Below are 11385 nucleotides of genomic sequence, written 5' to 3' on the forward strand. Positions count from 1 at the left end.
CAGCAGCGGTTTTTTTTTTTAAAGATTCTTTTATTTTTCAAGAAAATAATAACATAGAAAAGTTACATGATATAAGCGTACATGTAAGTCCATCATCTGGGGTAGCTCTGTAGGCTAGAAAAAAACAACAACATGTATACATATTTGATATAGAAGGAGGGAGCTGCCTGATTGATAGTTACAGTTTATAAGAGACTAGCTATCAGTCTAACGCAGCAAGTCTGTTGAGAGATTCTAGAGGACCGGTTTTCCTGGGCCCAGAGGGATCATACACCAGGAAGACCAAATTTGCTGATGTTTTGCAGACTTCAGCTACGCAGACAGACGCCCTCCCTCCACCACCTGTGATTATATGACAAAGACAGGCATGAGAAAGAAAAAATAGGAAGAAGACTAAGGTTGCGGTCGGACATGACGAGGACCCAGGGCAGGCCAAGGGAAGCGCCCCCACACACACAAGCAGCCTCCCAACACCAGGGGAAAAGACAAAAACTAGGGGGAACCTCCAGCTCTATCCAACTAAGACCGATCCCACTCCGATTAACCACTCATAAGTGAGCGATATCGTTGCGTTTCTTTAAATTCAAACCAGCCAAACCAGGTTTTCCAATATTGCTCATGCCTATCGTGTATTGTTGCAGTTAAATCTTCCATTTGTTGTGTCTGCCCCATCAAACCGAGCCATTCTCTAATTGTAGGTGGTTGCACTGATTTCCAGTGCCTAGCAACTAATGCTCTAGCCGCATTAACCAAATGCCTTGTTAAGGTTTTCTTATATCTTCTGATTGACCACGTGTTATGATGGAGCAGAAAGAAGGCCGGGTTATCAGGGGGGAGGAAGTCAGTCAATTCATGCATGATACTTCTAACCTCAGACCAGAATTGAGCGAGCTTAGAGCAGTGCCAGAATATGTGGAGTAGAGTCCCTATTTCCTGCCCACATCTCCAGCAGAGATTGGAAGAGTTAGGGAACATGGAATGCAATCCGGTTCGGGTTAAATACCACCTGGTTAGGATTTTGTATCCAGATTCTTGAGACCTGGAGGAGATAGATGATTTATGAGCGAATACCAAAATTTTGTCCCATTGTTTGTCAGTGAATGTGGTCCCCAGATCTTGTTCCCAATTATTCCGGAATGTGGCCGAAGGGGCGTGGGGGTCGTTTAATAAAGAATCATTCCTTTTATCTGGCCCTCATTGAAGCATGTTCGCTCAAAAGTGGTAAGGGGTCTTGCAAAGCTAGATTTGGTGCCTTGGGATAGGATGAAATGTCTAAATTGTACCCAGCTCCAGTGGTCTAATTTCTGTGTGCCCAAGGTTTGTTCCAGTGCCTGAAGGGGTGCCCAATCTCCATTAGCAAGCAAATGATGAGCACGTAGAGTCAGTTCTCCCCTCCAGGATGAGTAGCTCCCGGAGGGGAGGCCCGGTGGAAAGGTGGGGTTGCCCAAGATGGAGAGAAGAGGAGAGGGCCAAGGCGAAACCTGAGAGAGATGTCTATATTTGGTGAAGGTGTTGATAGTATGTTTAATTAACGAAGCAGCGGGGTCTGTAATTTTCCCATTCCTAGAGGCCCATGGAATGTCAGCTAGGTTTTCTTTTGTAAGCTCTCCCTCCAGCCCAACCCACCTCTTATGGTCCCCATGTCGGTGCCAGTCAATAATGCGAATTAAGATAGCTGCTGTATAGTAGAGTTTGGGATTCGGAACGGCCATTCCTCCCAACTCCTTAGGGGCTGTCTGAATCTGGTATTTTAATCTGGATTTACGGCCATTCCAGATAAATCTCGAGAAAGTCTGAGTGATTTCTTTAAAAAATGAGGATGGTATAGGGATGGGGAGAGTTTGAAACAGATAGAGCAACCTTGGCATAATGGTCATCTTTACAATATTGGATCTTCCAAACCAGGAGAACTGAGGTTTATTCCAATTCTGAAGGTCCTGTTTAATTTGTTCCAGAGCTGGGAGGAAATTATTAGCGACCAGGTCTTTTGGATCGGGGGTTATGTGGACTCCCAGGTATTTCATATATTGAGGGGGCCACCGGAATGGGAAGTTATCTTGGATGCTAGCTTTAACAGAGCTAGGAAGGAGGACTCCCATCGCTTCACTTTTATCATAATTAATTGACATATTTGAAAGGGATCCATATTTCCGAAATTCCAGCAAAAGGTTGGGGAGAGATATGTGGGGGTTGGTTAGATAAAATAGCATATCATCTGCGTAAGCAGCAACCTTATGATGGGATCTCGGGAGTTCGACCCCTTTAATATCTATATTATTGCGGACTGTGCATAGAAATGGTTCAAGGGATAGTGCAAATATCAGAGGGGACAATGGACAGCCCTGACGTGTGCCATTTAAAATATTGAATGAGTCTGATAGGACTCCATTAGCTTTCACTTTTGCATTAGGACAGGAATATAGGGCGAGGATCCTTTTCCGCATTATGCCACCCAGACCAATATGACGAAGAGTGCCTTCAATGAAGTCCCAGTGCACCCTATCGAATGCTTTTTCAGCATCGGTAGAGAGAAGAAGAGTAGGGGTGGACCGAGACCTCACCCAGTGCATAACATTGAGGGTACGGATAGTGTTATCCCTGGCCTCTCGACCCGGGACAAAGCCCACTTGGTCTAGATGGATGAGCTTAGGTAGTAGGGGAGCTAACCTATTAGCTAGAATTTTGGAATATAACTTTAGATCCACATTTAGAAGAGAAATTGGCCGGTAGCTTTGGCACTGTGCCGGATCTTTGCCTTCCTTGTGTATGACAGTAATGTGGGATTCTAGCATTTGGGAGGAGAACCAATTTTGGTCGAGTGGGGGATCCGAGATTGTGTTAAAAGCATTCAGGAGGTGAGAGGAAAGCAGGTGTCTGAATTTTTTGTAATATTCTAAAGAATACCCGTCTGGGCCCGGTGCCTTGCCAGCAGGCATCTGAGACAGAGCCACCCCCAATTCATCCTCTGTAAAAGGTTCCTCCAGTGTTTTAATATCAATTTGTGACAGCCGAGGCATTTGAGAATCCCTCAAGTAAGATTTAATCTTGTCTCGCTTATTGTCTGTAGAGAGATTGAGAGATGAGGAGGGCAGATTATAGAGACCGGAATAGTATTCTTTGAATATCCTTGAAATGTCTCTATAATCATAATGTAAAGTAGAGGATTTATCCTTAACACAGGAGATGTAACCGCTGGATTGCTGAGATCTCAGAGCCCTTGCCAGCAAAGAACCACACTTATTACCCCATTCATAGAATGTGCGTCTGCATCTCTCTGCAGCAAATTTAGCCTTATGAAACAGCATGGATTTAAGGCGTTCTCTAGCTTCTGATAAAGCGGACAGTGTGTGTGAGGCCATGTCTCCTTTGTGCTTAGATTCCAAGTCCTTAATAAGTAACAAGGAGTCTTGTATATCTTTTTCCCTTTCCCTTTTACGCCTGGCACCTTCTCGTATCAATATGCCTCGTGCGTAGCATTTATGCGTTTCCCAAACAGTCATTGGGGACATGTCCTCAGTCACATTTACCCGAAAGAACTCCTCCAGCTCGCATTTGAGTTTTAGAAAGATTAGCTTATCCTGTATCAGGGAGTTATTAATACGCCAGGTGGGAGGTCTAGATCTGTTGTCCCCCCATTTCAGTTCAACCCAAACCGGAGCATGGTCTGATAAGGTTATATTGCCTATGCCAGGGGAGGCCGAGACCGATAATAAGTTATGTGATATGAATACGTAGTCTAAGCAACAACAAAGGTGAATCCTAAGAGACCGCACCACACGAGTAATCAAATATAAATAATGAGCTTTATTACCAATATTGCAAAAATTCAGATAAAAACAATTAAAACAATGAATTCTAGGTAGACACAGTGTAACAAGCCCAATGGCTAAGGGTAATACAATACATGAATACGTAGTCTATCCTGGTATAGGAGTTGTGTGGAAAGGAGAAAAATGTAAAGTCTTTCTGTGAAGGGTTATGGAGTCTCCAAACATCCACCAGCTGCATATCATGCAGTAGCGTTTTACATTTACGTAGGCTTTTGTTGGAGAGAGGAGATCTCTGGGAGGAAGAATCAATAGAGGGTTCCAGGACTATGTTTAAATCTCCCCCAAGGATAATGCTGCCTTCTGCAAAAGAATTTAGCTTGGAGAGGAAATTCTGGAGAAATGTTATCTGCTGGGAGTTGGGGGCATAAAATGCACCTATCGTGACTTTTTTATTTAGAAGTACGCCTTTAATCAGATTAAAGCGTCCAGACTTATCGCTAAATTCCTCAACAAGGGTAAAAGGGGTGTCTTTTGCAATTAATATGGCAGTACCTTTAGTTTTTGTGCCCTGTGGAGTTCCTGTAGAAAGCGGTTTTGTAATGTCTGCTAAATAATTTAGGGGGTGAGGAGCCTTTGAAATGAGTTTCCTGCAGGCAAACTATGTTAGCCTTTTCCTTGCGACAGAGATTCAGCACGGCTGATCTCTTCTCTGGCACATTTAATCCCCTGGCGTTTAGAGACAACACCTTAAGTGACTGCTTGAATCTTGTTTAGTGTGTCGGATGCCCCCCCAGGCCGCCCAGGCTCCCCCCCCCCACCCCAACCGCAGAAAGACTTAAGAGGACATAAGAGAGAAAAAGGAAAGAAAGAAGTAAAAGAAAAGGAAAGAAGATAATGCAAAGGTAATTGTGTAACAAACCACAATAAAAGAGCAAGAAGTATGCTTAACCACATCTTCCTGAACTTGGGCCTAAAATAGGCCTGTGTATTGGTAAGATATACCATTCTCTCCGGGAGCCTAAGTTGCTCTCGGAAACGAGGCGGCGAATCGCCCTGGGGTAAGAGAGTCCACACCATAGATAGGAGTGGAGCCTCTGCCCCCGTAACCCCGTGTGCAAACCTTTATGTCAGATAACATGACGTAGCTAGTAAGCAGAAAAAGAAACACACATATACTCAAAACAATCTGGTTAGTAATAATGCTAGCCTAAGAGTATCCTGCCTTCTAGTGTAGTTTCCCAACCACCCCCTCCCGCGACCATCCTCCCCATCACCACCTCAGCTCCAGTATGTTCCAGAGAAAGTAGGCACAGAGTAATTCCCTGAAAAGCTACAGTGGTGCGACTTTCCCCTAAGGCGCCTACCGCTGTCAATGGGGGATCCCTCTTATAGCAGATTAAATGCAAGTCATACATTAAACAGAAGCTTTCACGGCAAAGGCCCCCCGTCCCCGCCCGCCCCCTCCCCCACCCCAGGGCTAGGGGCCCATCCCCGCACCCCCCAAGCCAAACAGCCCCCCTCAAATTATATCGTAGAGTAAGTATTATCCCTGCAAACATATCCATGAGATCAATCATTTAGGATATCATAATCGGCTCAGCATTAAGCAGAGGTTTAGACATGTACAGCATACGAACGTAGTACAAAATAAGTAACGGTGAGGTTGGGCGCTGCTGGGAGGGGGGCACAGAACCCCATCATCACTCCAGGGGAGGCGGTGGGGGCAGTCCAGCGACACAGGGCCCCACCATACAGCCCGTCGCAGCAAACAGTTCCTTCCAAGGCACAGAAATAGGGGACAAAGTATATTGATGATCCATGCTCCTAAATATATAGCTCACTCTGAAGGGCGTGCAAAGGCTGCAGGTAGTGGAGTGAAGAGGAGCGAGGGGAATGGCCCAGAAGTTCAAAAAGAAGGGAAAGGCAGGATCATGGCAGAGAAAGTTCCAGCCCGAAAAAATAGAGAGTACTCACACTGTCAGCGTTTAGATCTACGGTTCTTTGGTGGGCGAGAAGGGTCGAAGGAGTCCGGGTCCCATTCCGGAAGCTCAACCGTTGGCAGAGAGATATCTGCAAAGAATGTAGGGAGCTCACGCGGATGCCGCAAGATGGCGGATTTGGCGCCGTTTCTCACCACTAGTTGGAAGGGGAAGTCCCAGTGGTATGAGGCTCCTGCCTGTTGTAAAGCCTTAGTGAGCGGGCGTAGAGCCCAGCGTTAAGCTAGCGTAGAGGGCGCCAGGTCCTGATACAGTGAGATAGAGGCCCCTTGCCAGATCAAGTTGTCTTTTCCACGTGCTGCCGCCATTATCTCTTCCTTCTCCTTGTAGTTATGAAGGCGGCAAATTATATCCCTCGGTGGTTCATGATTTGAAGGCACAGCCCGTAAGGCTCTATGTGCTCTGTCGAATTTAATCTTCCTGTCCTCCGGGCGGTTCAGTACCCCATTAAAAATCGAGCAGAGAGCGGGAATAACCTCATCTGATTGTATCGTTTCGGGGACCCCTCGGACTCTGATATTATTCCTCCGTCCCCTGTTCTGGAGGTCCTCTAGTTGCCACCTGAAGGATTGCGAGCCAGCTAGCTGCTTCTCACTTGCCGCTCTAAGGGAGGCCACTTCAGCTTGTAGCGTGGCGATGTTAGCTTCCGTCGTGGAGACTCGGTCAGATAGGCCTGTTATATCTGCATGGATCGCAGCAATTTCCGACTTCATAGAAGTCGATGTAGCGGCCCGCTCTGCCTGATCCGCCATCTTGGGAGGTTCAGTGTCGGTCTTGAGAGCTTGAAAATATCGGGTGACCGGTCTTTGTGTCGGGGGATTTGGGCACCGCTCCTTTGCTGACTGCTTCCCAGCTCTCCTCATACCCTTCTCGGAGCTTTTTTGTGAGAAATAGCTTTAGTATAGGCTAAATTAGGCACACAGGGACGGGAGCTCAGCTTCCACACGACCTCACTCCTCCATGGTCGGCTCCGCCCCTACAGCAGCGTTTTAAGGGCAGAAATCACATTGCAAGCTAAATTGGAGGCATACATTGCTTTAAAACATCTTGCATGTGTATACATCAATCAGGTAGTGTAATTAGTGTACTGTCAGGTTAGCTGCTCCCAGCCCCTCCACCTGAGTTTCCTGTTTGCATAATAAGTAGTAGCAGATTTGCATCTGAATTGAATGCAAAGTGTGCACAAAATCTATTTAGGTGCTTCACACTGAGCTGGTGGTCATTTCAGATGCAGCCTTAGTGGTATGCGCTGGCGTTCTCCTCGCTGTTCAACAAAATGTAAGTTACACATTTTTTTTGCTTAGCTGCAAAGTTACACATTTTTTTTGCTTAGCATGCAAACTATACTATAGTTTGCATGCAAACCATATTGGAAGCTAAAGTTCCTCCTAGTTTAATAAATGTTAGCACTTGTCTAGGATGCAGGGCATGCATTTTTCAGTCTGACAGGGGCGGTGTATGCCTGTGCAATTAACCATTTAATTGCAACATGTGTTTAGGGACGCTCAGCCTTTCCCCCCACCTTTTTTTAACTTTGTAACTATGTAACTGTCAGGTTAGCTGCTCCCAGCCCCTCCTCCTGAGCTGGTGGTGATTTCAGATGCAGCCTTAATGGTATGCGCTGGCGTTCTCCTCGCTAATTAGTGTACTGCTTCACACTGACAGACCAAACTCACTTTGTAACGCACCGCAAACAGCTGTTTGTGTAGTGACGGCCATGCTGGACTGGTGCGCACCATGACGAGAGTGCAGGCCATAGCGTTTTTCAAGCCCATATGTTAGCCGGGCTGAGGTAGCTCAATGATAGAACAACAGTGACTGTCCAGCTGATCGAATTTGGTCTGTCCAAAATGAAGCAATAACCTTATTATCTTGGGTTTGCCCCCCAACACTTTCATATAGCCGGCGGTCATTGCTTCATTGTGATACGCAAGCCTCTTCACCGCGGCAAGGTAACGATCACAAAGGGGAATTGACACATGTACACTACATGCCTTTGTTTTGTTGTTTCAGCTGCAGTGCAGCCAGAAAAATTAGGCAGGCATGTACACGCACCAGAAAAAATTGTTTTTCTTAGCGGCCGCTGCTAGTAGCAGCCTTAAAAATTCAGGAATCCACCTGGAGTCCTGGACCCTGTTGGTGGTGGTGGAGAAGGCAGTCAAGCGGCCTGCAGGCAGAGATGCTGTGTGGGGACTGACTTAGTCTTGGGGCAGGCAGTCACACGGTATGCAGGCAGAGATGTTGTGCGTGGGGACTGACTTAGTCTTCAGGCAGGCCTGACCGTGCTTTGCAGACCAGGCATCCTTGGTCAGATGGAACCTTGACCCAACGCTGTGTGCCAGAGATGACACCACTTGCCTTTCAACATCACGGTGCAGTTTGGGTATCGCCTTTTTTGAGAAATAATTGCGGCCTGGTATCTTCCACTGCGGTGTGTGGCTTTGCTTTTGTGTGCTACTTTTCTTCAGGTGGTCATCCCATTGCAGTTTGTGCTTTTTCATCATGTTCCTTTGTAAGGCAGTTGTCCCTATGCGGGTCTTGGTCCTACCATGGCTCAATTTTCGGTGGCAGAGAGTACAGATGGCATTGCTCTCACCTGAGGCAGACACACACAAAAATGTCCACACCGCTGAGCCCTGGGATGATGGCACTTTGGTGATGGCTGCCGACTGAGTGTTAAGTGAGGTGCCAAAATCAGAGCAGGAGGAGGAAGATATGTCACGCTTCCGTACGGAAGCTGAGGAAGATGAGGTGTTGTCTGTTAAATAGTCAACTATGTCCTGACAATATTGGGGGTTGATGGCACGTGTCTTCTTCTGAACACTTTACTTTGGTCGAGGGCTGCACAAAACCACAACAGCACAACCTCGAACTGACCTGCCGGGTGGCCTGCCTCTGGCTCTGCCTCTGCCTGTTGTTTTGTCCATATTGGGATGGATGAAGTGAAAGGTGTAGAATGTACTCTTTCTTATGTTAACTTATTTCTATGTTAATGACCAGACACTTGAGGTCGTTTCAAAGGGGTTAAATAGAAGGGGTTTATTTACAAATATGCATATGTACAAGTTAGATCATACAAAGTATGTGTCTCACATAATGGCTCCATATACCCTATGCACAGTCACACACTTTCATTAGCTGAGCCCCTATTCTGTTCCACACTCCATGGCAGCAGCATTCCAAGAGAGAGAGCGAGATTCCCAAAAATTGTCTTTTATTTGGATACCACAGGTATAGAGACTCCTACTCTGTGTTATACATCATCAATAGTTCCTGCCCTTAGCAGCTGGGGGGGAAGGAACTTGTAGCTAATCCCATGGACCATTGTTGACAAACCAGATAACTCAGTTTCCTCTCACCTTGGGTAGCCAGTTCCTCAATGGCCATTTGCGGGGGCTGGGGTCAGTGTCAGAGGCCATTGTCTTTGCTGTGTTATTTACTCATATGCAGATGTGTGTGGTTGTAAAAAGTCCTTTATGAAACACAGGCTTTGTGCAAGGCCCCAGCTGATCAACTAGATTCACTGTAAATCTCTCATAGCAACATAAATGTCCAGACATACTTTTCCATTAAGGCACACCTGGAAATACACAGTTTATACCGATAAAATACAACATTCCCTCCTGTTGTGCCTAATGGACACACCCTCATGGCTGGGATCCGGAACATGTGCCCTTCAGCGGATAGCTTCTGTATGCTCCGCACAGCTACATTGAGTCGCAAAACAGTTCTTGCTGGACGCAAGCCACCGCTGGGCTGTATCAAATAACAGTTACCCCCGGCAGTGTGACACAGTCCAAGGTTACTGGGAATCATTTCTCCTGTGGACAGACCATCCTCGCTATGCAGGGGTCAATGACCAGGAACCCAACATTCATTCCCACTCACACCTAATCGGTACATTGACATGACATTAATTGTAAGGGTGAATATACAACATCATGCCATATATGTATCACCTGGATTTACCAGATCGCAATATCTTATCATGTGAATTAACCTTAGTTGGTTCTGCAGATTTATTGGCATCAATTTATACCTTTATGACAAAGACACATCATACCCATGGATTATCCACTGCCACCTAATATATCTCTCAATGTGTTTGTTTGTGTATGTAGATTGTGCACATGAAAATATAATAAAAGAAAACTATTGTACCATTGTAGGTCATGTGGTCTGCAAAACACATTTACATTTCAGTACCTACATTGTCTTGTTCTCAGTGGATTGGACACCAAATATATATAGATGAAACAAAAAAGCTTAACTTCTAATCAATTATCAGTACCTTGATTCTATATCATTGGTGTCTAGACATTAAATTACCAGAGGTTACCCACCCCCACTGTATACTGAAAAGGGTGGGCCTGATTATTAAATTACCTGGATAAAGGTTTTACACACAAAGAATACGCCTGCTGTTCTGGCTTTATCCACCTTCAAAGCTTAATTTATCTTCTAACAAAATAAAAATGGATGGTGATGCCCAGCTATTTAATAATAAACCATTGTTGGAGGTCATTTCCACTGGCTTCTTTGAAGCCATGGCTACTCTTGTTAACCATTCAATTGTGTGAATTTACATACATTCTTTTTGGTTTTAGACTTCACCTCATCCCTGTGGGCTAAATACCCATTCACTTCCTTCTACAATTCATCTGTGTCAATGAATCTATACCACACCCTACATAACCATGAGAATACTCTCTGTAGCCTTCCAACCTGGGAGAGGACTATTTGGGAAGGCATTTTAGTGTAGAAACCATCCCCCTTTCCTTATAAATCCCAATAAAAGAAAATAAATATCTCCACTACTGCTGGGTGCTAATATCTCTGCGGCCCCCTGCACACTGCCAATCTGATTTGCAATTCCGATTTTCACTGAGCGCTGTCGACATACGCAGAAAAACGCATACGAAAAAAACTCAGCATGCAGTACCGACTCAAAATTGTAACTCACAATCGCACGTAAAATCGCGTCCCAAAATTGTCAATCGGAATTGCATGTAGTGTGCAAGAGCTCTCAGGAAAATGTAACATATGACACTACGTCCTACAAGAGAACAAAATCTTTCATCTTAAATAATGCTGTCAGTTGGCCTAACACCTACAGATTTCCATCCAATGTTCCAAAACGATCAATTCCTTTAGGAAAATAATCGATTCAGAATAACTCGATTCCTACCAACCACTGCACATCAATTCCCAATAGATTCCAGCCGGGAATCTATTACTAATCGATCGTATTGCAGAGTTGCCCAATGCAGTGCAAGGTTATTGGCCATTAATTTGCCAAAGTTGTTGCTCCTGATTGTTTTTAACTTTCCAACCTGTCCGATCGATTTATTCAATCGCCAAAATTGATCTGACATTTGGGGAATCGATTCCTAGCAGCTGAATCTGCAAGGAAATAACTGAGAAAATCGATGAGTGTATTGGCAACCCTTACCATTACTTTCCTTCGCTTGTAGATCAAATTATAAACTTCAGAGGTTTATTCGTAACCGTAAAATTGCATTTGAGTACTCTTTATGAATATACAGTATAAATAGGCAAACAGCATTCATAGCTGTGTTTGCTCATGCCTTCACTATCGTGTATATAATCCCCCCTTT

At 45.1% G+C, this 11385-nt stretch overlaps 1 long non-coding RNA gene across 1 annotated transcript in view; it reads left to right on the top strand.

Moving 5' to 3' along the window:
• The window catches only part of LOC137521360 (uncharacterized), a 284522-nt gene that overhangs the window by 41922 nt on the left and 231215 nt on the right, over positions 1 to 11385 (top strand). The window lies entirely within an intron of this gene.

The sequence above is a fragment of the Hyperolius riggenbachi genome, chromosome 6 (assembly GCF_040937935.1).
Source record: "Hyperolius riggenbachi isolate aHypRig1 chromosome 6, aHypRig1.pri, whole genome shotgun sequence".
NCBI classification, from domain to species: domain Eukaryota; kingdom Metazoa; phylum Chordata; class Amphibia; order Anura; family Hyperoliidae; genus Hyperolius; species Hyperolius riggenbachi.